Source organism: Triticum aestivum, chromosome 3B, assembly GCF_018294505.1.
Source record: "Triticum aestivum cultivar Chinese Spring chromosome 3B, IWGSC CS RefSeq v2.1, whole genome shotgun sequence".
NCBI classification, from domain to species: Eukaryota; Viridiplantae; Streptophyta; class Magnoliopsida; order Poales; family Poaceae; genus Triticum; species Triticum aestivum.
Genome location: NC_057801.1, coordinates 279,115,467 through 279,141,074, shown reverse-complemented (window position 1 = coordinate 279,141,074; position 25,608 = coordinate 279,115,467).

The following is a 25,608-nucleotide window of genomic DNA, read 5'->3' as shown; positions in this document are numbered from 1 at the left end:
TATATTGTGATGTATGAGATCATGTTCTTGTAATAGGAATCATGACTTGCATGTCGATGAGTATGACAACCCGCAGGAGCCATAGGAGTTGTCTTTATTTTTGTATGACATGCGTGTCATTGAAGAACGCCATGTAAACTACTTTACTTTATTGCTAAACGCGTTAGTCATAGAAGTAGAAGTAGTCGTTGGTGTGACAACTTCATGAAGACACGATGATGGAGATCATGGTGTCATGCCGGTGACAAGACAATCATGGAGCCCCGAAGATGAAGATCAAAGGAGCTATATGATATTGGCCATATCATGTCACTACTTTATATAATTGCATGTGATGTTTATTATGTTTTATGCATCTTGTTTACTTAGAACGATGGTAGTAAATAAGATGATCCCTTACAGCAATTTCAAGAAGTGTTCTCCCCTAACTGTGCACCGTTGCTACAGTTCGTCGTTTCGAAGCACCACGTGATGATCGGGTGTGATAGATCCTTACGTTCACATACAACGGGTGTAAGACAATTTTACACATGCAAAACACTTAGGGTTAACTTGACGAGCCTAGCATGTACAGACATGGCCTCGGAACACGGAGACCGAAAGGTCAAACACGAGTCGTATGGAAGATACGATCAACATGAGAATGTTCACCGACGATGACTAGTCCGTCTCACGTGATGATCGGACACGGCCTAGTCGACTCGGATCGTGTAACACTTAGATGACCAGAGGGATGTCTAATCTGAGTGGGAGTTCAATAATTTGATTAGATGAACTTAATTTTCATGAACTTAGTCTAAAACCTTTGCAAATATGTCTTGTAGATCAAATGGCCAACGCTCATCTCAACATGAACTTCAACGCGTTCCTAGAGAAAACCAAGCTGAAAGATGATGGCAGCAACTATACGGACTGGGTCCGGAACTTGAGGATCATCCTCATAGCTGCCAGGAAACAATATGTCCTAGAAGGACCGCTAGGTGACGCTCCCGTCCTAGAGAACCAAGACATTATGAATGCTTGGCAGTCTCGTGCTGATGATTACTCCCTCGTTCAGTGCGGCATGCTTTACAGCTTAGAACCGGGGCTCCAAAAGCGTTTTGAGCATCATGGAGCATATGAGATGTTCGAGGAGCTGAAACTAGTTTTCCAAGCTCATGCCTGGGTCGAGAGATATGACATCTCCGACAAGTTCTATAGTTGTAAGATGGAGGAAAATAGTTCTGTCAGTGAGCACATACTCAAGATGTCTGGGTTGCACAACCGTATGACCCAGCTGAATATTAACCTCCCTGATGAGGCAGTCATTGACAGAATCCTTCAGTCGCTCCCACCAAGCTACAAGAGCTTTGTGATGAACTACAATATGCAGGGGATGGTAAAGACCATTCCTGAAGTATTTTCTATGCTGAAGTCAGCAGAGGTTGAAATCAAGAAAGAACATCAAGTGTTGATGGTCAATAAGACCACTAAGTTCAAGAAGGGCAAGGGTAAGAAGAACTTCAAGAAGGACGGCAAAGAGGTTGCCGCGCCCGGTAAGCCAGTTGACGGGAAGAAGTCAAAGAATGGACCCAAGCCTGAGACTGAGTGCTTTTATTGCAAGGGGAAGGGTCACTGGAAGCGGAACTTTCCCAAATACTTAGCGGATAAGAAGGCCGGCAACACTAAAGGTATATTTGATATACATGTAATTGATGTGTACCTTACCAGTACTCGTAGTAACTCCTGGGTATTTGATACCGGTGCCGTTGCTCATATTTGTAACTCACAGCAGGAGCTGCGGAATAAGCGGAGACTGGCGAAGGACGAGGTGACGATGCGCATCGGGAATGGTTCCAGAGTCGATGTGATCGCCGTCGGCACGCTACCTCTACATTTACCTACGGGATTAGTTTTGAACCTTAATAATTGTTATTTGGTGCCAAGTTTGAGCATGAACATTGTATCTGGATCTCGTTTAATACGAGATGGCTACTCATTTAAGTCCGAGAATAATGGTTGTTCTATTTATATGAAAGATATGTTCTATGGTCATGCTCCGATGGTCAATGGTTTATTCTTAATGAATCTCGAACGTAGTGTTACACATATTCATAGCGTGAATACCAAAAGATGTAAAGTTGATAACGATAGTCCCACATACTTGTGGCACTGCCGCCTTGGTCACATTGGTGTCAAGCGCATGAAGAAGCTCCATGCTGATGGACTTTTAGAGTCTCTTGATTATGAATCATTTGACACATGCGAACCATGCCTCATGGGCAAGATGACCAAGACTCCGTTCTCCGGAACAATGGAGCGAGCAACCAACTTGTTGGAAATCATACATACCGATGTGTGCGGTCCAATGAGTGTTGAGGCTCGCGAAGGATATCGTTATGTTCTCACTCTCACAGATGACTTGAGTAGATATGGGTATGTCTACTTGATGAAACACAAGTATGAGACCTTTGAAAAGTTCAAGGAATTTCAGAATGAAGTAGAGAATCAACGTGACCGAAAGATAAAATTCTTACAATCAGATCGTGGAGGAGAATACTTAAGTCACAAATTTGGTACACACTTAAAGAAATGTGGAATCGTTTCACAACTCACGCCGCCTGGAACACCTCAGCGTAACGGTGTGTCCGAACGTCGTAATCGCACTCTATTGGATATGGTGCGGTCTATGATGTCTCTTACCGATTTACCGCTATCATTTTGGGGATACGCTCTAGAGACAGCTACATTCACTTTAAATAGGGCACCGTCTAAATCCGTTGAGACGACACCGTATGAATTATGGTTTGGGAAGAAACCTAAGCTGTCGTTTCTAAAAGTTTGGGGATGCGATGCTTATGTCAAGAAACTTCAACCTGAAAAGCTCGAACCCAAGTCGGAAAAATGCGTCTTCATAGGATACCCTAAAGAAACCATTGGGTATACCTTCTACTTAAGATCTGAGGGCAAGATCTTTGTTGCCAAGAACGGATCCTTTCTGGAAAAAGAGTTTCTCTCGAAAGAGGTAAGTGGGAGGAAAGTAGAACTTGATGAAGTACTACCTCTTGAGCGGGACAGTAGTGCAGCTCAGGAAGATGTTCCTGTGATGCCTACACCAACTGAAGAGGAAAATAATGATGATGATCAAGGTACTTTGGATCAAGTTGCTACTGAACTTCGTAGGTCCACAAGGACACGTTCCGCACCAGAGTGGTACGGCAACCCTGTCCTGGAAATCATGTTGTTAGACAACGGTGAACCTTCGAACTATGAAGAAGCGATGGCGGGCCCAGATTCCAACAAATGGCTTGGAGCCATGAAATCCGAGATAGAATCCATGTATGAAAACAAAGTATGGACTTTGACTGACTTGCCCGATGATCGGCGAGCGATAGAAAACAAATGGATCTTTAAGAAGAAGACGGACGCGGATGGTAATGTCACCATCTATAAAGCTCAAGGGATTGACTACGATGAGACTTTCTCTCCCGTAGCGAAGCTTAAGTCCGTCCGAATCATGTTAGCAATTGCCGCATACTATGTTTATGAGATATGGCAGATGGACGTCCAAACAGCATTCCTTAACGGGCATCTTAAGGAAGAACTGTATATGATGCAGCCGGAGGGTTTTGTCGATCCTAAGAATGCTAACAAAGTATGCAAGCTCCAGCGATCCATTTATGGGCTGGTGCAAGCATCTCAGAGTTGGAACATTCGCTTTGATGAGATGATCAAAGCGTTTGGGTTTATGCAGACTTATGGAGAAGCCTGCGTTTACAAGAAAGTGAGTGGGAGCTCTGTAGCATTTCTCATATTATATGTAGATGACATACTCCTGATGGGAAATGATATAGAATTCTTGGACAGCATTAAGGCCTACTTGAATAAGTGTTTTTCAATGAAGGACCTTGGAGAAGCTGCTTATATATTAGGCATCAAGATCTATAGAAATAGATCGAGACGCCTCATAGGTCTTTCACAAAGCACATACCTTGATAAGATTTTGAAGAAGTTCAAAATGGATCAGTCTAAGAAGGGGTTCTTGCCTGTATTGCAAGGTGTGAGATTGAGCTCGGCTCAATGCCCGACCACGGCAAAAGATAAAGAAGAGATGAGCGTCATCCCCTATGCTTCAGCCATAGGATCTATTATGTATGCCATGCTGTGTACCAGACCTGATGTAAACCTTGCCGTAAGTTTGGTAGGAAGATACCAAAGTAATCCCGGCAAGGAACACTGGACAGCGGTCAAGAATATCCTAAAGTACCTGAAAAGGACGAAAGGACATGTTTCTCGTTTATGGAGGTGACGAAGAGCTCGTCGTAAAGGGTTACGTCGACGCTAGCTTCGACACAGATCTGGATGACTCTAAGTCACAAACCGGATACGTGTATATGTTGAATGGTGGAGCAGTAAGCTGGTGCAGCTGCAAGCAGAGCGTCGTGGCGGGATCTACATGTGAAGCGGAATACATGGCAGCCTCGGAGGCAGCGCATGAAGCAATCTGGGTGAAGGAGTTCATCACCGACCTAGGAGTCATACCCAATGCGTCGGGGCCGATCAAACTTTTCTGTGACAACACTGGAGCTATTGCCCTTGCCAAGGAGCCCAGGTTTCACAAGAAGACCAGGCACATCAAGCGTCGTTTCAACTCCATCCGTGAAATGTTCAAGATGGAGACATAGATATTTGCAAAGTACATACGGATCTGAATGTCAGCAGATCCGTTGACTAAACCTCTCTCGCGAGCAAAACATGATCAACACCAGAACTCTATGGGTGTTCGATTCATCACAATGTAACTAGATTATTGACTCTAGTGCAAGTGGGAGACTGTTGGAAATATGCCCTAGAGGCAATAATAAAAGCATTATTATTATATTTCCTTGTTCATGATAATTGTCTTTTATTCATGCTATAACTGTATTATCCGGAAATCGTAATACACGTGTGAATACATAGACCATAACATGTCCCTAGTGAGCCTCTAGTTGACTAGCTCGTTGGTCAACAGATAGTCGTGGTTTCCTGACTATGGACATCAGATGTCATTGACAACGGGATCACGTCATTAGGAGAATGACGTGATGGACAAGACCCAATCCTAAGCATAGCACAAAGGTCGGTTAGTTCGTTTGCTAGAGCTTTTCCAATGTCAAGTATCTCTTCCTTAGACCATGAGATCGTGTAACTCCCGGATACCGTAGGAGTGCTTTGGGTGTACCAAACGTCACAACGTAACTGGGTGACTATAAAGGTGCATTACAGGTATCTCCGAAAGTGTCTGTTGGGTTGACACGGATCGAGACTGGGATTTGTCACTCCGTATGACGGAGAGGTATCTCTGGGCCCACTCGGTAATGCATCATCATAATGAGCTCAAGGTGACCAAGTGTTTGGTCACGGGATCATGCATTACGGTACGAGTAAAGTGACTTGCCGGTAACGAGACTGAACGAGGTATCGGGATACCGACGATCGAGTCTCGGGCATGTGACGTACCGATTGACAAAGGGAATTGCATACGGGGTTTGATCGAATCCTCGACATCATGGTTCATCCGATGACAACATCGAGGAGCATGTGGGAGCCAACATGGGTATCCAGATCCCGCTGTTGGTTATTGACCTGAGGTCGTCTCGGTCATGTCTGCATGTCTCCCGAACCCGTAGGGTCTACACACTTAAGGTTCGGTGACGCTAGGGTTATCAGGAAAACAAGTATGTGATTACCGAATGTTGTTCGGAGTCCCGGATGAGATCCTGGACGTCACGAGGAGTTCCGGAATGGTCCGGAGGTAAAGATTTATATAAGGAAAGTGGTTAAATGGACACCAGAAAGTTTCGGTGGCATACCGGTATTGTACCGGGGCCACCGGAAGGGTTCCGGGGGTCCACCGGGTGGGGCCACCACTCCCGGGGGGGCACATGGGTTGTGTGGGAGAGGGAGCCAGCCCCTAGTGGGCTGGGCGCGCCTCCCCACCTAGGCCCATGCGGCTAGGGCAAGGGGAGGGGAAACCCTAAAGGGGGCGCCCCCCTAGCTTGGGGGGCAAGCCACCCTTTTCCCTCTCCCTTTGGCCGCCGCCCCCCTCTAGGGTTTCCCCTAGAGGGCCGGCCCCCTTGCCCCTCTCCTCCTATATATAGAGGGGTGAGGGGAGGGCTGCTGTACACAACTCAAGGCGCAGCCCCTCCCCTCCCCAACACCTCTCCTCCTCCGTACGTGCTTGGCGAAGCCCTGTCGGAGTACTGTTGCACCAACAACACCATGCCGTCGTGCTGCCGTTGGAGCTGTCTTCCTCAACCTCTCCTTCCTCCTTGCTGGATCAAGACGGAGGAGACGTCGCCCGTACCGTACGTGTGTTGAACGCGGAGGTGCTGTCCGTTCAGCACTTGGTCATCGGTGATCCGAATCACGTCGAGTACGACTCCATCATAACCATCCCCTTGAACGCTTCCGCACGCGATCTACAAGTGGTATGTAGATGCAAACTCACTCCCTTGACTCGTTGCTTAGATGAACTCATAGATGGATCTTGGTGAAACCGTAGGAAAATTTTAATTTTCTGCAACGTTCCCCAACAGTATCGGACTAGGTAATCAATAATGCCCCGTCCCATAAGGGGTAGAGTGGTTGCGCATGTTTGGTTGGGACGGTCGACAAATCTTAAATCTAATCCGTCTTTGTAAACAACACTTATTCACTTGCTTCGGTACACAACTTCTCCACCAAGTAGTGACCTAGTTCATCATCTTTTCCCAGGGGCATTAGTGGCACCCACTAGGGCTATTTGCAAGTATGTCAAACCAAACTTGTTTCTATTCATGCATAACCCTGACCCATTTTGCATGGCCAACTACTATAGCATGTTTCCACAACCCAGCAACACAACTCTGAACAAGGATAGAGTCATGAATAATGCAAAGTGTCAACAGGGTATGCTACGAAGGCAGCCTAGCAAGGTTGCCATGCATTCAACAATAACGGGAAGAAATGCTATTATGATTTAAAAGGGTTCATCATGGTCAAAGGGTTGCCTGCCTAGTTCATCAGAGTCTTGAAATCTTCTGGTCCTTCTCCAAATACTCCGTTTACTTCGTCAACTAACGCCAGAAACAATCACAATAAGCAACACAGCAAGGCAAAAATAAAAGTGCTCTAAAAATGCAAGTTGGACTTTTCTAGGATACCTTTGGTCATATGAGGAATGACCAAAGTGGTTTCATTGGGATTTGATCTATGGATATCTCTGAACATTTCAATATGATGGAATTAAGGGGTTTGTGGATTTGCAAGAAGTGTACAGAAATATTATTTTAGAAATGATCAAAGACACCCATTTAACAAGGAATGATTTTAGAAGCACCTAGGAGTTGGTTTCACTGGATTTGGAGTTCAAATGATTTTTCTATGAATTTGCAAAGTTGGTTATACACGGAGAAATGGACCAATATTTTATGTGGCACTGAAAGTAATGGGAAAAATGTTCAAAAACTAAGTTTTCAACGTATAAGTATCTAGGAATTTGAATCATGACATTTGGATCAAAAATAGGCTCTTTGTGATTTTCTAAAATTTATCACAGAAATGGAAAGATGAGATTTTCATAAATATTTGTGAAGTAAATGTCTCTGGAAAAATGTGCAAATAGCACCATGTGATAAATCATGAATTTAGGAACCACTAGAAATTTGAATCATCAAATTGGGAGGCCTAATGAATTGATTATGGATTTTACAATATTACAGAAAAGAAAAAGAAAAGGTTTTTACCTAAATGGGCTGGACCTAGGGAAGCAGCAGCGTGCACTGAGCGAGACATAGCGGGGCAGCGCACTGGGCCTAGCCCAGCTTCTCTCGCACGCCCGCTAGGAGGCTACGTCGAAGGCTGCTTTGACGCAATATGTCTTCGTGGGCCCGGGCGGTCTGTTGCTGGCAAGTGGGGCCCCTGCCAGCTGGCGGGGCGGTCGTCTTCCTCCTCCTGCCTGCGACCGAAGCAGAGGAAGAGGGGATCGGCCGTCGACCGTGCTGGCGACCCAGGCGGTCCCCGGCGGTGTTCTTCACACCGGAGTGTTAAGCGCGGCGAGCCGCACCCACCCATATGCTCTACGCCTGCGGATTGTTAGAATTAGAGATAAAATTCTATTGTAATCTCAAAAAACTCCTTCTCCTTCTCCCATACGTATCTATCCTATCAATCCTGTAACCACCGCATCCTAGCGATCGGTGAAGACTTGTAAGCCATGGTAGAGGCTATTCCTGCCCACAATCAATATAAACGACGCGGCTCCCTTACGAGGGAGTAGGAACACTTCCATCTGACATGGTATACAGAGCCATCCTCTTCCTATCGATCTAGCCAGCAGCCTCCTTCCTCGATCACCCTCGCCATCAACCCCGCCATGTCGTCCTCATCCACCATCTCGCTCAACCTTGGTGCTCTCCCATCTGAGAAGCTCACCAAGACCAACTTCATCCTATGGAAGGCACAGGTCATGCCGGGCCTGCGAGGAGCGCAGGTCACCGGCCTCCTGGACGGATCAGATACAGCGCCACCGAAGACGGTGCAGCAGCAGCAGGCGGACAAAACTACCGCCGCAGCACCCAATCCCCTGTAAGCACAGTGGATATCAAAGGACCAGCAAGTCCTAAGCCATATCCTGAATTCTCTGTCAATGGAGATCCTCGCCCAAGTTGCGAGCAAGGAGACGACGTTCAATCTTTGGACTGCCATCACCACCCTGTTCGCCTCGCAGTCCCAGTCGCACATCACCAACCTACGGATCGCCATCACCAACACAAAGAAAGGATCCATGTCCAGCAGCGCCTACATCTCCAGGATGAAGAACCTGGGGGATGAGCTCGCAGCGGCAGGTCACCCCGTCTCGGACCCAGATATGGTGGACTACGTGCTTGCCGGCCTCGACAGAGATTATGACCGTGGCAGCCATTGGTGCAGTCAAAAACCAAATTTCAGTAGATGATTTAGTCACCCAAATTGCAGCATTTGATCAGCGTGTGGAGATGCTCGGCGACGGTCCTGACACATGCTTCAAGACCTCGGCGAACCTAGCTTACAGGGGGTGTGGGCGTGTCTACAATAGAGGTCGCGGGCGCAGCAACAGCAGGGGCTGCAGTCGAGGCAGGCACCCCTCTCCAACGCCATCTGGTGGAAATGGCGGCGGCGGAGGTGACCGCGGTCGCCCACAGCAACAACGTCAGCAGCAGGTGCGAGACTACCCAGAGTGCCAAATTTGTTACAAGCACCATCCAGGAGGTGCTCGTGATTGTTGGCATCGATATGATGATGAAGATGAGCATGAGGATAAGGGGGCCAACATGGTTACCAACTCCTACGGCGTCGACACAAACTGGTATGCAGATACCGGCGCCACAAACCACATCACAGGGGAGCTCGAGAAGCTGACGATCAGAGACAAGTATCGTGGACATGACCAAGTGCATACTGCAAGTGGTTTTGGTATGAAAAACACTCACGTTGGTAGTTCAATTGTCAAAAACCCCATGAAAAATTTGCATCTAAAACTAGTCTTATTTGTTCCTACAACATCGAAAAATCTTCTTTCAATTCATAGATTTACTCTTGATAATCGTGTTCTTATTGAATTCTATCCTTATTTCTTTTTGGTAAAGGACTTGGACATGAGGAGAGTGCTTCTTAGGGGCAAGTGCGTGGGAGGTCTCTACCCACTTATATCTTCGTCATCACCATCAAATAAACAAGCCTTTGTTGCTGTCAAGCCTTCTTCAGCAAAGTGGCACAGTAGATTAGGCCATCGTTCATCATCTATTGTTAAACTCGTTCTTAGCAAGAATAAACTTTCCCACTCTCAGGAGTCTAGTATTGAGTCTGTTTGTGATCCATGCCAACAAGCTAAAAGTCATAAGTTGCCATATCCTATTTCTTTCAGTGTTTCAACTGCACCCTTGCAACTTGTGTTTTCTGATGTTTGGGGGCCAGCCCCTACTTCTGTTGGTAGACACTCGTACTATGTTAGTTTCATTGATGACTATAGCAAATTTACATGGATCTATCTTCTCAAGAAACGATCTGAAGTGTTTCAAGTTTTCAAGAATTTTCAGAATCTTGTTGAGCAAAAACTAAACACTAAAATCATTGCCATGCAAACCGACTGGGGAGGTGAATACAAGAAACTCAATCTTTTTTTCCAAGAACTTGGCATCTCACACCATGTGTCGTGCCCTCATGCACACCAACAGAATGGCTCGGCCGAAAGAAAGCATCGCCATGTTGTTGAAGTAGGGTTAGCTCTACTCGCAAACGCATCCATGCCACTAAAGTTCTGGGATGAAGCATTTTTAACTGCTACATATCTCATCAATTTGCTTCCTAGTAAAGTCATCAAATTTGAGACTCCCATCACACGTCTTTTTGGTACTACTCCTGACTACAAATCACTTCGTGTGTTTGGTTGTGCTTCTTGGCCCAACCTTCGCCCATATAATACACGCAAGCTTGCTTTTTGATCCAAGAAGTGTGTATTTCTTGGGTATAGTCCAATTCACAAGGGAGTTAAATGTCTTGATGTGTCCACTGGTAGGGTTTATATCTCTCGAGATGTCGTATTTGATGAATCCATCTATGCCTTTGAATCCCTTCATCCTAATGCCGGAGCACTCCTCAAGAAAGAGATACTTCTTCTTCCACCACATCTCCAAAATATTGATCATGGGGGCGATAATTGTACTAAACCAACTGATGATTATACTAGTGGAACTATGCCTCTTCACATGCAGGATCATGCAGCAGAAATCGGTGCATCAAATGATCAAAATTTTGAAGAAAATGATCTGGTATTGCATGTGCCAGAAGAAGACGGAATAGGCACAGAGCACGAAGCAGATCCCGCCTCACCTGGCACTCATGTGCGTCAGGCAACCTCGGATCGGGCGTGCAGATCTGCACCGGATCGCGCGCCATGCAAAAGCCCACGCGCGGGTCCACGCTAGTTGGAAGGCGACGCGTCACCCCAACCAGACGAGACGCCGCGTCCCGCACCGCGTCCCACGTGCGGGCCCATCGGGTCAACAGCGTCAGGAGGATCCAAATCGGGATCTCACACGCATGTGCTGGCTGGCAGCGCGAGATCTTCTGCGGCGGCTGCCTCTAGTGGATTGCACACACAGCAGGCTACACGGTCTGGATCGGGATTCGCTGTGGAAAGTGGATCTGAGTCTCCAAGATCCTCTACGGCTAGTCCTACTGCATCAACCTTTGTGCCACAGACTGCTACACGACGGAATCAGCCTCAACAAACAGTTTCACGTGTCACAACTCGGCTTCAGAAAGGTATACTAAACCCAAAGGTTAGAACTGACGGCACTATAAGATATGGTATGTTGTGTATCACAAGAGAACCAACACGGTTGTAAGGTGCACTAGGGGATCCAAGATGGAAAAGTGCAATGGATGAGGAGTACTCAGCTCCGATGAGGAACAAGACTTGGCATCTTGTACCTGAAAAACAAGGTAAAAACATTATTGACTGTAAGTGGGTCTACAGAATCAAAAAAAGGGAAGATGGCACAATTGACAGGTATAAAGCACGTTTAGTTGCAAAAGGTTTTAAACAACATTATGGTTTAGACTATGAAGACACATTTAGTCCTGTTGTTAAGGCTGCAACTATTAGGCTTGTGTTAGCTATTGTTGTTTCTAGGGGATGGAGCTTGAGATAGCTAGATGTTCAGAACGCGTTTTTGCATGGTGTTCTGGAAGAGGAGGTTTACATGAGACAACCACCTGGGTATGAGAACAAGAAGACACCTCACTATGTGTGTAAACTTGACAAGGCACTATATGGCTTGAAACAAGCGCCAAGAGCATGGTACTCAAGGTTGAGCTCTCAGCTAAGGCACCTTGGTTTTGTTGCATCCAAAGCTGACACATCTCTCTTTATCTACAACAAAGCAAACACAACTATATTTGTCTTGATATATGTTGATGATATTATAGTTGCAAGTTCTTCATAGGGTGCTACTAATGCTCTCTTGCATGATCTAAGTTCAGAGTTTGCTTTGAAGGATCTTGGTGATTTGCACTTCTTCCTAGGCATTGAAGTTAAGAAGATTCAAGATGGCATAATACTAAATCAAGAAAAATATGCCACTGAACTTCTAGCTCGTATGGGGATGAAGGACTGTAAGCCCTCACCCACACCATTGTCTTCTTCAGAAAAACTTTCAGCCTTTGAAGGTGAGCCACTTAAGGAAGAAGAGAGTAGGATCCCTACAGTATCTTACACTGTCAAGACCAGATATATCCTTTGCTGTTAACAAGGTTTGTCAGTATCTCCATGCACCTACTACTGTACATTGGATAGCTGTTAAAAGAATTGTACGATATATCAAGCACACTATGAACTTAGGCCTTCAGTTCAGGCGTTCCACCTCGACCCTTGTTAGTGCATTTTCTGATGTTGATTGGGCAGGGTGTAGTGATGATAGAAGATCAACTGGAGGTTTTGCTGTTTTCTTTGGTGCTAATCTTATTTCTTGGAGTGCTAGAAAACAAGCCATAGTATCCAGGTCAAGTACAGAAGTTGAATACAAGTCACTAGCAAATGCTACTGCTGAGATCATCTGGGTAGAATCATTGCTCAATGAAATGGGGATTAAACAACATCGTGTGTCTTGCTTGTGGTGTGACAATTTGGGAGCTACATATCTCTCTGCAAATCCAGTGTTTCATGGTAGAACCAAACACATAGAAATTGATTTTCATTTTGTACGAGAAAGAGCTGCAGAGAAGAAGCTGGACATATGGTTTATTCCTTCAAGAGACCAATTGGCAGATGGTTTCACTAAAGCTTTGCCAGTCAAGCTATTTGAAGAATTCAAGAAGAATCTTAATGTAGGATAGTTGAGATTAAGGGAGGGTGTTAGAATTAGAGATAGAATTCTATCGTAATCTCAACAAACTCCTTCTCCTTCTCCCGTACGTATCTATCCTATCAATCCTGTAACCACCGCATCCTAGCGATCGGTGAAGACTTGTAAGCTATGGCAGAGGCTATTCCTGCCCACAATCAATATAAACGACGCGGCTCCCTTACGAGGGAGTAGGAATGCTTCCATCTGACACGGATGAGCTCGGGAAAGGGAGAGACGTTGGGCGCGGCAGCCGGAGTCCTAGTGAGGAGGAGGTCGATGCTACGGCTGTCCGGAAGAGCAGAAGGAGTGCATGTTAGCTCTGTGGTGGTCATAGTGATGATCCGGAGCTAAGTCGTGGAGAGGAGGGGCTCTCGGCGCCGCTAATTTAGGCGGAGGCCGAGGGCGTCACTCCGGTGATGGAGGTGCAGGGAGGGCATGGGAGGAGGAGTGGGTAGGTCGGGGAGGTGAACGGGAGAGAGGAGGGTCCAGGAGAGGCCAGAGAGATCTCAAGGGTCGCTCTATATGGAGGGGTGATGGTGCACCGTGGATGGCGCGCATGGGCGGCCTCGGCGATGGCTCTAGTGGCCAAGGGAGCGAGCAAGGAGGGCTCTGCGGCGCTTGTGGGGATGGTGCATGGTGTTGGGGAGGTAGAGGAGGAACGGAGCGAGCTCGGGAGGGGGGGGGACCCGTGCTCGAGCAGAGAGTGGCGGAGCTGGGACGCGCTCTGTCCATGCGTGGGACGGGCAGGGGAGAGAAAGGAAGGAGGGGGCTGGCAACGTGCCGTGTTGCGAACGCCGGGGTGGTCCTGCTGGCGCGTGGGGGAGAGCCAAGGTCATCGGAGGCGTTGTGCAGAGAGCGGCTACAGTGCCTCAGCATATTGTAGCGCGCTCTAGAGCACGCGTATGGCATGCCAGGGCATTGTTTAAGTGCCCTGGTCATGGCCACTTGTGTACATCAGGTCTAGAAGCAAGTAAACAATGCAGGGAGGGGCATTGGATGCCCTGGAGTTTATTTGGAGTGTTAAGGAGGATGAGAAAGAGAAGAATTGTTGATGTCCAGAGGTGAAAAGTGGGGGTTTCACCCCTCAATTATTGAGATGGGAAGGATTGGATGCTAATGGAGGTACAAGAGGTTTATGATGATCCGTGTAAAAAGTGGAAGCAAAGGAGAATAGTGAAAGGTGGCAAAATGATGGTTTTAGCAAAATGACACGAAGTGTTTGATGTTAATTTGGGCAAGCAAATGAATTCAAATTGCCATGAGAATTAACATGATCAAATGGAATATAGAATTGAGGTTTTTCACCCATTTTGAGTCTATTTGAATAAAGTTGCCAGTGTAACTTTGCTAAACCCTAGAAATCAACAGAAATGGATTTTCCAAGATTTATTCATGCAAATCTTTTCTCCTTGATGCACAACTTTGTGTAGTCTCATCATTTGGGGATTTGAACATGTCCACAAACAATCAGATCAAAAGGAGACACTTGGCAATGTAAAGTTGTTAAAATTTGGATCTGGTCAGAGAGGGTTTTGGGGCACTTTGATCAAGTTATCTTGATCAAAAACTTGTGCCATTTGTTCTAGATGAATATTTAAACCATATGAGCATGTGCACCAAGTGTGAGATCATTTGGACATGTTTGGCAATGCAAAGTTGCTCAAATTTCAAAATGGACATAAATTGTTTTGAGGGGATTTGATGATGTTATCGTGTTATCCTAGACATGAGACTTGGCAAGATCACCAAATAAGGAATTTGTGACATTCTAGAATTTTCTTGGAATTTTTAGATAATATTTCCTTTGTAAATATTTCATAAGCTTGAAATATCCAGAAAGGGTTTTTGAGAGATTTGACCAATATTTTGAACATGACCATGTGTTGAAACTCTTATATATGGACAATATATGTCCACTAAGTTCCCCTAAATTTTCACAAGTATTTTTAAGCATTAAAAATAATTTTAACCTATTAAAGAGCATTTCTGGCCTAAAGAAAAACCCTTTAAATAAAATATCAAAATAACTTTTTAAAGTATATTTTTGTGGTTTTTGGGAGTACTATACCTAATAGGAGTCAAACATACTCTTTGAAAGATTTTTCATACCCCAAATAAAGTACTTGTAGTGCAAATCTCAATTCAGGGGTTTTTGGAAAACTAAATTAGAAAATACTTTTTGGCCAAATTATTTTTGTAAGAAAATTCTATACTGTACTATACACATGGCATAATCATTGGGCAGAAGTTTTGGATCAAGGAGAAGGAGTATAAGAGTTGGAGGATTTATTTGATTTTTAGAGCACTTGCAACCAACATACAAAATCAAATCAAGCAAGGACCAAAACACTAAAAAGTTTTTGTCAAACCATATTTTATCATGATTTATTAGCTTAAGTGTTGTGACATGAAAATCAGGGTGTGACAAGCATATTGGGGCGTGTTCGAAATTCATGCTACCTTTTCATCCCCAATCTCCCGCCCCTCCCCCACCTCTGGAATCTCGATTCCTACTCCAGTTCCCCCAAATCCCCCTCCTGTAGTCCATATACTCAAGCGCACTATCGTGTCGTCGGTCAACGTGGATCTCCGAGCTAGAGATCCTGAGGTCCGTCTTGCCGTCGTCCTTGCGTGATGTCGTTCAACAGTGGCATGGCGGCGCTTGACGACCAGTTTGCCGACAAAGTGCTGATGGTAACCATCAACGGCGACCGGCCTCCCGTCTCGCCGGACGACCTTGTCAAAGCTCTTGGCATTGCACATGGCATCCAAATAAGTGACTTGCTCGTCGAAGTCTGTCCGCCACCAGCTGATTTCTTCATCATGTTCTAGACAACTTTCGACTGCAGTCGTGTGTTTGAATCTTCTCGGCGTTTGTTCTACGATGACGTGTTGGTGAGCTTTGATCGGTGGCACCCAGGATGGGGCTCGGTGCCCTCTGAGCTTGAGTTTTTAACAAAGCTTACCTTCCACGGCATGCCTCGACGTGCTTGGAACTGCGAGTCCATGAATGAGCTTATCAACGACCTTGGAGGTGAGCTCGTAAGTATGTTTGTTCCTCCAGACAACTGGGCTCTGGCGGTTATGGCATGGATGAAGAAGTCGTGCACCATACCGAAGGTGATTGGTGTCGAGATACCGATGCAGGAACCATGGTTGTACTATTCGTCGCCACCAAGGCCGCCGCGGACCACGTTAGGGATGTACCTATATCGAGTGTTCGTACATGTCAAAGAAGTGGTCAATCCATCAAGCGAAGTCCTGCCGCCGCTGCTGGTGCCAGGGTCTGTCGACGATGTCCATTACAGGAGTCAACGTCAGACTTTCCCCGTGTTGCTCGGAACAATGGATGGCACAGGGCCTACTCCATCGCGCGGCGGAGGCCACTGCTTCTTTGGGAGAAGAGGCAGGGATAGCTGCCTGGATGTGCTCCAATTTGATGTAACAACTGAATCTTGTCAGAAACTAGTTAAATCCGAGCTATGGGTGTGAAGTATTGATGGGCTAGTACATTTGATTGTGACCTATTCTAATTTTGTACCTGAACTTTTTTTAGAAAGGGTTGTACGTCAACTTAATGTGCTAGCAAAACTTATTGTGTTGTTTGTCTGTTTTCTTTGCACAACATTCAAGATATTTCCCCGTCATTGATAAAGATGATGAACTGTTATGTACAAGTTCGTTGGTTTCAACATAACCCAACCCGTAGTGATCCACTGCTTCCATCCTGATTGTGCCGTCTGCGTGAAATTTTTGTATGCGAGTTCAGTGTGCTATGATGTTCTATATGATTGTGTCAACTATATAAGTTTTTACTGAGCATCAGCTATGCATATGGCTGAAAGATGTATTTACGAGCATTGACCGATGGGTCTCTCTCTCTCTCTATCTCTCACACACACACACACATGCACACACACACAAGTCGGACCCGTTGAATTATTTCTTTGCTCGTGACAACTTTTAATTAGGTTCCGCTGTAATCTAACTTTTTTCTTTATTAATTCAGCTCAGTGACTTCAAAAAGTTGTACAGAAGCCTTGTTTGGGCCTTTCCGGCGTCGCTGAATGTCGGCTGAGTAGCCATGTTAGGTTGTATTGTACTACATAGGCCTTTTTTCAACATCAACAATGCAACTGGGCCGACAGTTGTACACAATATCTGGGTCAACTTGTTATTCTCTGCCCCGCTGGGCTGCAAACTTTCCTAGGAGGTATGCATTAGGCTTTACAAGAAAATGGACTTTAAGAAATAATAAATGGGATGTAATTATATTAACTAGGCAATAACTACAAAAAAATGCATCAAACGCGTAATGAGTTTAAAAATTATATTATTATTGGAATTTGAAAATTTTAATTTCATTACTTTTCGCGCGTGCAATATTTCATTGGATTTTAACGTAATACAACTTTATTTTGAAATTATATTTAATCTGACTAGAAATTTCGGATAAAAATATTTCGGATCCCATCAAAATGTGGGAATTTTTTTTGAATTCTGTTTTGAGTGGTTGGTTGAAATTATTAATCGTTGTCCTAGCTAGAAAATGGGCTGTACTTTTAACAAACTGTAAATGGGTAGTAGTAAATTCCATTAGAATTAAAAAATGGGCTATACATTCTTACAAATCGCAAATGGGCCATGTTCTCTGCCACACACTTCTGGGCCTTCTAAGTTGAAGCGTCCCCTAAAAAAAACTAAGTTGACGCGTATGCAAGGCTTTGTCAACAACACATGGTTCTAGCAGCTGTGGCCGTTGGATGTCCATCCAAGGGATGTCATGCTTCTTCTTCAATCTCGGATATTCTTGCTTCTGCCGCCCAAAAAAGATTCCTCCCCCTGACATCTGGAACGCACCGTTTCGGAGGCTGGGCTGTGGGCCTACTAACTTGACGCGTACCAAGGGCGTTGTCAACTTAGTCAATATAAACGACTCTAGCTATAGTGACCTTACGATGTCCATCCAACGGCCATAGTGCTTCTTCAACCTCTAGTCTTCTTGCTCCAGCCGCCCAAATCAGCGCTGGCCGTGCCGCATGCTCCTGCCTCCCATGGCCGTCTATGATGCCGCGGAGACCTCACTGCCCCTACTACTCCCACCGCTGGCTAGGCCATCCCTCTACTCACCCACACCCCCTATTATTCTGCAGCGACGGCAGCCTCACACCACAGCCAAACCAGTGAACCCTCGTAGTCCTCTCAGCGCGGGCTTCCACTGTCGCGTCTTCCCTGGCTCCACGTCGTCCCCTTCCTAGGCCTCACCGTCGTCCACCGCCGTGGTGCTCTCGGCGCAGCATGGTCAATATGGCCAACGACCGTCTTCCATCGGAAGAGTATTGTACGTGGAGAGGTTGATAGTTGGGTCCACGGCAGCCGCAAGGAAGTGCCTCCTTATTACGCGCAAATATAATTATTCCTCCACCAGACAGCGGGAACCCACCAGACAGGCCACTGTATTTCGCGAAAAAACTTTTCCACCCTGACTGCTGGGACCCACCAGCTACATTTTCGCACGCAAGGAAGTGCGTCTAGGCAAAAAAATGATTCGCCCCCCTGACTGCTGGGACCCACCAGCTACATCTTCGCACGCAAGGAAGTGCCTGAAAGTCGGGACCCACCTGGTCGAAGCGTATGTAGCATTGTCATTCTGGTCGCGAACATGTACGTACATACTGGCCGATGTAGAGGCGCGCACGTGTTGTAGTAGAGGCGCGCTTGTAGCATGTACACATACGTACAGCGGCCAGGGTGCAAGAAAGTAAATACGGCCACGTACGTACATACGGGCGGGGTCTTGAATGCCTACTCGCGCATATGTACGGCCAGGGCTCGTGTACATGGCTGGGTCGGAATGGAGAAACAACGTCGTCATCGTGTTCATGGAAAGCCAACCGGCTGGGTCGGAACAGAATGCGTCGTCGTGTTCATCGGGAGGGCTTGGACAGAACATCCAATGGAAACGAGGCCTAGCATACCGCAGAACGGAGGAAACGACCTTGTGTTCCACCGGCAACAGAGTTGTGTTGGACCTCCTACGGTCGAAACGGGGTCCTGTTGATCGGGAGGGGTGTGGTGTATCGCAAAACGAAGGAAATGGACTTGTGTTCCAGTGCTACGGTCGAAAAGGGGCTCCTGTTGATCGGGAGGGGTGTGGTGTACCGCAAAACGGGACTCCACGGGATAGTGTTCATCTCCACAGTCGACTTCCTCTGCCCTCCACGGGCTACTATTCATCCACCGTCGACCTCCTCCGGCCTCCACATGCGATTGTTCATCCACGGGCTCCTGTTCATCCAGCCGCCACCGCGTGCTACTCCACCGGCTACTGTTCAACCAGCCCTCTCCACGGGCTCCTGTTCAACAACCCCTCCACGGGCTACTGTTCATCTAGCCCTCCAACGGCTACTGTTCAACTAGCCCTCCACCGACTACTGTTCAACCTTCCCTCCACGAGGTCCTCTTCATCCAGCCCTCCACGGGGTCCTGTTCATCCACGCCCAACCGACTCGATCGATCGGGGTCCTGTTCATCCAGCGGCAAAACCACGGGGTCATGTTCATCCAACCCCCACAGGAACTATTCATCCAAACCCCCAACAACGCTCACTGTTCATCCAGAGGCAGCATCGATTGGCTTCAGTTAGCAGCAGTAGCGAACGAATCGCTCGATCGGGTTCAGTTAACAGCCATCGATAGATCGCTCGGGTTCAGTAACGCGTAGCGTGCAGTGCAATCGCTCGGGTTCAGTTAGGAGAACGCCTCGCTCGGGTTCAGTTAGATCCCAACGCCTCGCACCCACGCGCGTACGTGTACGAGAGAAACGCGCATCGCTCAGCCCCCGACCACCAACCGTAACCGATAACTCGCCGATATTTTCCTCGCCCTCGCTTCTACCATGGTGTTTTCCATCATGGACGGTGCAAAGAATGTCATGCAGCTGCGTCTCTGGCCCGCCCAGGAACAAAAGCCCATTTTCTGTCATGATTTTTTGTCATAGAAGTAGGAGCTCACCACATCTATGATGATGCCGGGTTTTGTCACAATTATCGTCATAGAAGTGTCATAAGTATGACAAATTTTTTTGTTCGCCGAAAATGTCACGGATGTGTCTTCTTTTCGTAGTGGAAGCTGGAGCTAGAGACTCTAGAGGGAACCCTTTCGTAGACCGGGGCCCACGAAAAGACCCTGATCAAGGATCTCGCAGATTAGAGGCTGCTGCTTGATGTCTACTACAGAACCTTCTTATTATAGACGTTGTTGGGCCTCCAAGTGCAGAGATTTGTAGGACAGTAGCAAATTTCCCTCAAGTGGATAACCTAAGGTTTATCAATCCGTGGGAGGTGTAGGATGAAGATGGTCTCTCTCAAGCAACCCTGCAACCAAATAACAAAGAGTCTCTTGTGTCGCCAACACACCCAATACAATGGTAAATTGTGTAGGTGCACTAGTTCAGCAAGGAAATGGTGATACAAGTGCAATATGGATGATAGATATGGGTATTTGTAATCTGAAAATATAAAAACAGCAAGGTAACTAATGATAAAAGTGAGCGTAAATGGTATTACAATGGTAGGAAACAAGGCCCAGGGTTCATACTTTCACTAGTGCAAGTTCTCTCAACAATAATAACATAACTGGATCATATAACTATCCCTCAACATGCAACCAAGAGTCACTCCAAAGTCGCTAATAGCGGAGAACAAACGAAGAGATTATTGTAGGGTACGAAACCACCTCAAAGTTATCCTTTTTGATCGATCTATTCAAGAGTCCGTATTAAAATAACATGAAGCTATTCTTTCCATTCGATCTATCATAGAGTTTGTACTAGAATAACACCTTAAGACACAAATCAACCAAAACCTTAATGTGACCTAGATACTCCAATATCACCTAAAGTATCCGTGGGCATGATTATACGATATGCATCATGATGACCCGCAAGTATACGGGATAATTGTAGCCTCTTTCGATAAGTAAGAGTGTCGAACCCAAGGAGGAGCTAAAGGTAGAACAAATACTTTCTCAAGTCCTACCGGCCACTGATACGACTCTACGCACGCTTGACGTTCGCTTTACCTAGAACAAGTATGAAACTAGAAGTACTTTGTAGGTGTTGTTGGATAGCTTTGCAAGATAATAAAGAACGCATAAATAAAATGTAGGGGCTTTTTAGATAAAGATGCAATAAAGTAAATATAGTGAGTGTGGAAAAGTGGTGGTAGGAGTTGTGAAAGTGTCCCTAAGCAATTGACTACATTACTAGACCGATAGCAAGTTTTATGTGGGAGAAGCATAAGCTAACATACTTTCTCTTCTTGGATCACATGCACTTATGATTGGAACTCTAGCAAGCGTCCGCAACTACTAAAGATTCATTAAGGTAAAACCCAACCATAGCATTAAAGCATCAAGTCTACTTTATCCCATACGCAACAATCCCCTTACTCGGGTTTATGCTTCTGTCACTCAAGCAACCCACCATAAAAGAATCATGAACGTATTGCAACACCCTATAGCGAGAATCCCTCACGCTTGCGCGACACGGAGGGCACAATAGGACAGAAACATAACCACAAGCAAATTAAAACAATCATAGCAATTCATCAACCACCAATAGGACAACGAAAATCTACTCAGACATCATAGGATGGCAACACATCATTGGATAATAATATGAAGCATAAAGCACCATGTTCAAGTAGAGGGTACAGCGGGTTGTGGGAGATTGGACCTCCGAATATAGACGGGGGAGGGTGATGGAGACGTTGGTGGAGATGATGGAGGTGTTGGTGTAGATCGCGGTGATGATGATGGCCCCCGGCGGCGTTCCGGCGCCACCGGAAGCAAGGGGGAGAGAGCCCCCCTTCTTCTTCTTCTTCCTTGACCTTCTCCCTAGATGGTAGAATGGTTTCCCCTCTGGTCCTTGGCTCCCATGGCATGGGAGGTGCGAGAGCCCCTCCGAGATTGGATCTATCTCTCTGTTTCTGCGTTCTCAGATTCTGCCCCTTCACCGTTTCTTTTATATCCGGAGATCCGTAACTCCGATTGGACTGAAACCTTCACCCAGATCGTTTTCCAAAAATTAGCTTTCTTGTGGCCAAAGAAGGGCATCAACCGCCTTACGAGTGGCCCACGAGATAGGGGGCGCGCCCACCTGGAGTGGTGGCATGGGCCACTCTCGTGGCCACCTCGGGGACCGTTTTGTGTTGATTCTTCCTCCCAAAAATTACAAATATTCCAAAATAATTCTCCATCCGTTTTTATCCCATTTGGACTCCGTTTGATATTGAGTTTCTGCGAAACAAAAAACATGCAACAGACAGGAACTGGCACTTGGCACTGGATCAATATGTTAGTCCCAAAAAATAGTATAAAAAGTTGCCAAAAGTATATAAAAGTTGAATAATATTGGCATGGAACAATCAAAAATTGTAGATACGACGGAGACGTATCAACATCCCCAAGCTTAATTCCTGCTCGTCCTCGAGTAGGTAAATGATAAAAAAGATATTTTTTTATGTGGAATGCTACCTAGCATAATCTTGATCATATGTCTAATCATGGCATGATATTAAGAAATGAGTGATTCAAAGCAATAGTCTATCATTTGACATAAAAGCAGTAATACTTCGAGCGTACCAATAAAGAAATCATGTCTTTTCAAAATAACAAGGCCAAAGCAAGCTTATCCCTACAAAATCATATAGTTTGGGCATGCTTCATTTTCATCACACAAAATACCCCCATCATGCACAACCCCGATGACAAGCAGAGCAATTGGTTCATACTTTTTAGCGCGCTTTAGCTTTTTCATCCCTCACGCAGTACATGAGCGCAAGCCATGGATATAGCACTATAGGTGGAATAGAATATAATGATGTAGGTTATGTGGAGAAGACAAAACAGGAGAAAGTCTCACATCGACGCGACTAAGCAACAGACTATGGAGATGCCCATCAATCCATGTCAACATGAGGAGTAGGCATTGCCATGCAACAGATGCACTAGAGCTATAAATGAATGCTCAACAAAAGAAAACTAGTGGGTGTGCATCCAACTTGCTTGCTCACGAAGACCTAAGGCATTTGAGGAAGCCCATCGTAGGAATATACAAGCCAAGTTCTATAATGAAAAATTCCCACTAGTATATGAAAATGACAACCTATGAGACTCACTATATGAAAACCATGGTGCTACTTTGAAGCACAAGATATGAGACTCAGTACATGAAGAACATGGTGCTACTTTGAAGCACAAATGTGGAAAAAGAGGTAGTAACATTGCCCCTTTTATTTTTTTTATTTTTTTCTTTTTCTCTTTTTTTTCTTTGGCCTTTCTTTTTTTCTTTTTGGGGACAATGCTCTAATAATGATGATCATCACACTTTTATTGATTACAACATATGAATTACAACTCGAAACTAGAACAAGATATGACTCTATATGAATGCCTCCGGCGGTTTACCGGGATGGTGCAACGAATCAAGCGTCACATGTATGAAAAATTATGCATGGTGGCTTTTCCACAAAAACGATGTCAACTAAATGATCATGCAATAGCAATATGATAAAAGTAATGTATGTCATGATGATGAATGGAACAGTGGAAAGTTGCATGGCAATATATCTCGGAATGGCTATGGAAATGCCATGATAGGTAGGTGTGGTGGCTGTTTTGAGGAAGATATAATGAGACTTATGTGTGATAGAGCGTATCATATCATGGGGTTTGGATGCACCGGCAAAGTTTGCACCAACTCTCGAGGTGAGAAAGGGCAATGCACGGTACCGAAGAGGCTAGCAATGATGGAAAGGTAAAAGTGCGTATAATCCATGGACTCACATTAGTCATAAAGAACTCATATACTTATTGCAAAATTTTATTAGCCCTCGAAGCAAAGTACTACTACGCATGCCCCTAGGGGGATAGATTGGTAGGAAAAGACCATCGCTCGTCCCCGACCACCCCTCATAAGGAAGACAATCAAAGAAACACCCCATGCTTCAAATTTGTCACACAACGATTACCATACGTGCTTGCTTTGGGACTTGCAAACCTCAACACAAGTGTCTCTTCAATCCACAGCCAACCACTAGCATGTCTCTAATATCACCACCTTTATATCGCAAAACTATTGCAAGGAATCAAACATATCATATTCAGCAATCTACAAGTTTATGTAGGATTTTATGACTAACCATGTGAATGACCAATTCCTGTCATCTCTCTAAAAAGATATAAGTGAAGAAAGAGAGTTTAATCCTTTCTACAAAAGATATGCCCACACTCTAACAATTATAAGTGAAGCAAAAGAGCATTCTACAAATGGCGGTTTTCTATGTAAAGGGAAACAGGCAATCCAAACTTCAAATGATATAAGTGAAGCACATGAAGCATTCTATAAAGCCACACTCAAAAGATTTAATTGAAGGGCACTAAGCATTCTATAAATCAACCAAGGACTATATCATACCAGCATGGTGCATAAAACAGAAGTGAAAACTAAATGCAAAAGACGCTCCAAGACTTGCACATAATGCATAAACGAAACGAATACGAAAATATACCAATACTTGTTGAAGAAAGAGGGTATGCCTTCCGGGGCATCCCCAAGCTTAGACGCTTGAGTCTCCTTGAATATTTACTTGGGGTGCCTCGGGCATCCCCAAGCTTGAGATCTTGCCTCTCTTCCTTTTCCGCATATCAAGACCTCCTCGTTTAGACACTTCATCCACACAAAACTTCAACAGAAAACTCTATAAGATCCGTTAGTATAATAAAGCAAATCACTACTCTAAGTACTGTAGAAAACCAATTCATATTTTGTTTTTTCATTTTGTCTACTGTAATATAACTTTTCATGGCTTAATCCACTGATATAAATTGATAGATTCATCAAAACAAGCAAACTATGCATCAAAAACAGAATCTATCAAAAACAGAACAGTCTGTAGCAATCTGAACATCCACCATACTTATGGTACCCCACAAATTCTACCAAACTTATGAAAAATAAACAAGTTTTATAGCAAGACAGAGCAAAAAGAATCAGAACCATTTGACGTTCCAGCTAAAAATGTAAAATCGCGCGCTACAGCCAAAGTTTCTGTCCAACACCGTACAAACCAACAAGCATTGTAAACATCCTAAATGCAAACCGTGGCACATTATTTTTATAATACAATGGAATTGTACAAGGAGTAAATTATTTTTGTTGAAAAGTTTCTGTAATCAAGATTCACAAAGTTTCTGTGAGCATGAACAAAGTACAAGGAGCTCTCCCACTTCAACAATGCTTGTCTTTCTCACTTTCACTTTCCTTTTTGAAAAGTTTTTAGGTTCCCCTCTTGATTTTTTTGTTTTTAAACTATATAAAAGCACTCAACAGAAATAAATGACTCTCTAAAACTTCCGGGTTGTCTCCCTGGCAGCGCTTTCTTTAAAGCCATTAAGCTAGGCATATAGTGCTCAAGTAATGGATCCACCCGGATCCCAAGGTATATGAAAGCCAATTTTAATTAACAATGATTTGTAGTTTAGTAGTGAGCAACAACGAAGTCTAACTCTCTTCCTATGCATCGGCATGTCATAAAAGAACAATTCATGCACACATAGTAAAGGCCAATGCATAGTATAAGCAGTTTCTTGCAATTTTATCATATTGAAAACATAGAGAGGTGGAGATATAGTTCATCTCTCATAATAATTGCAAG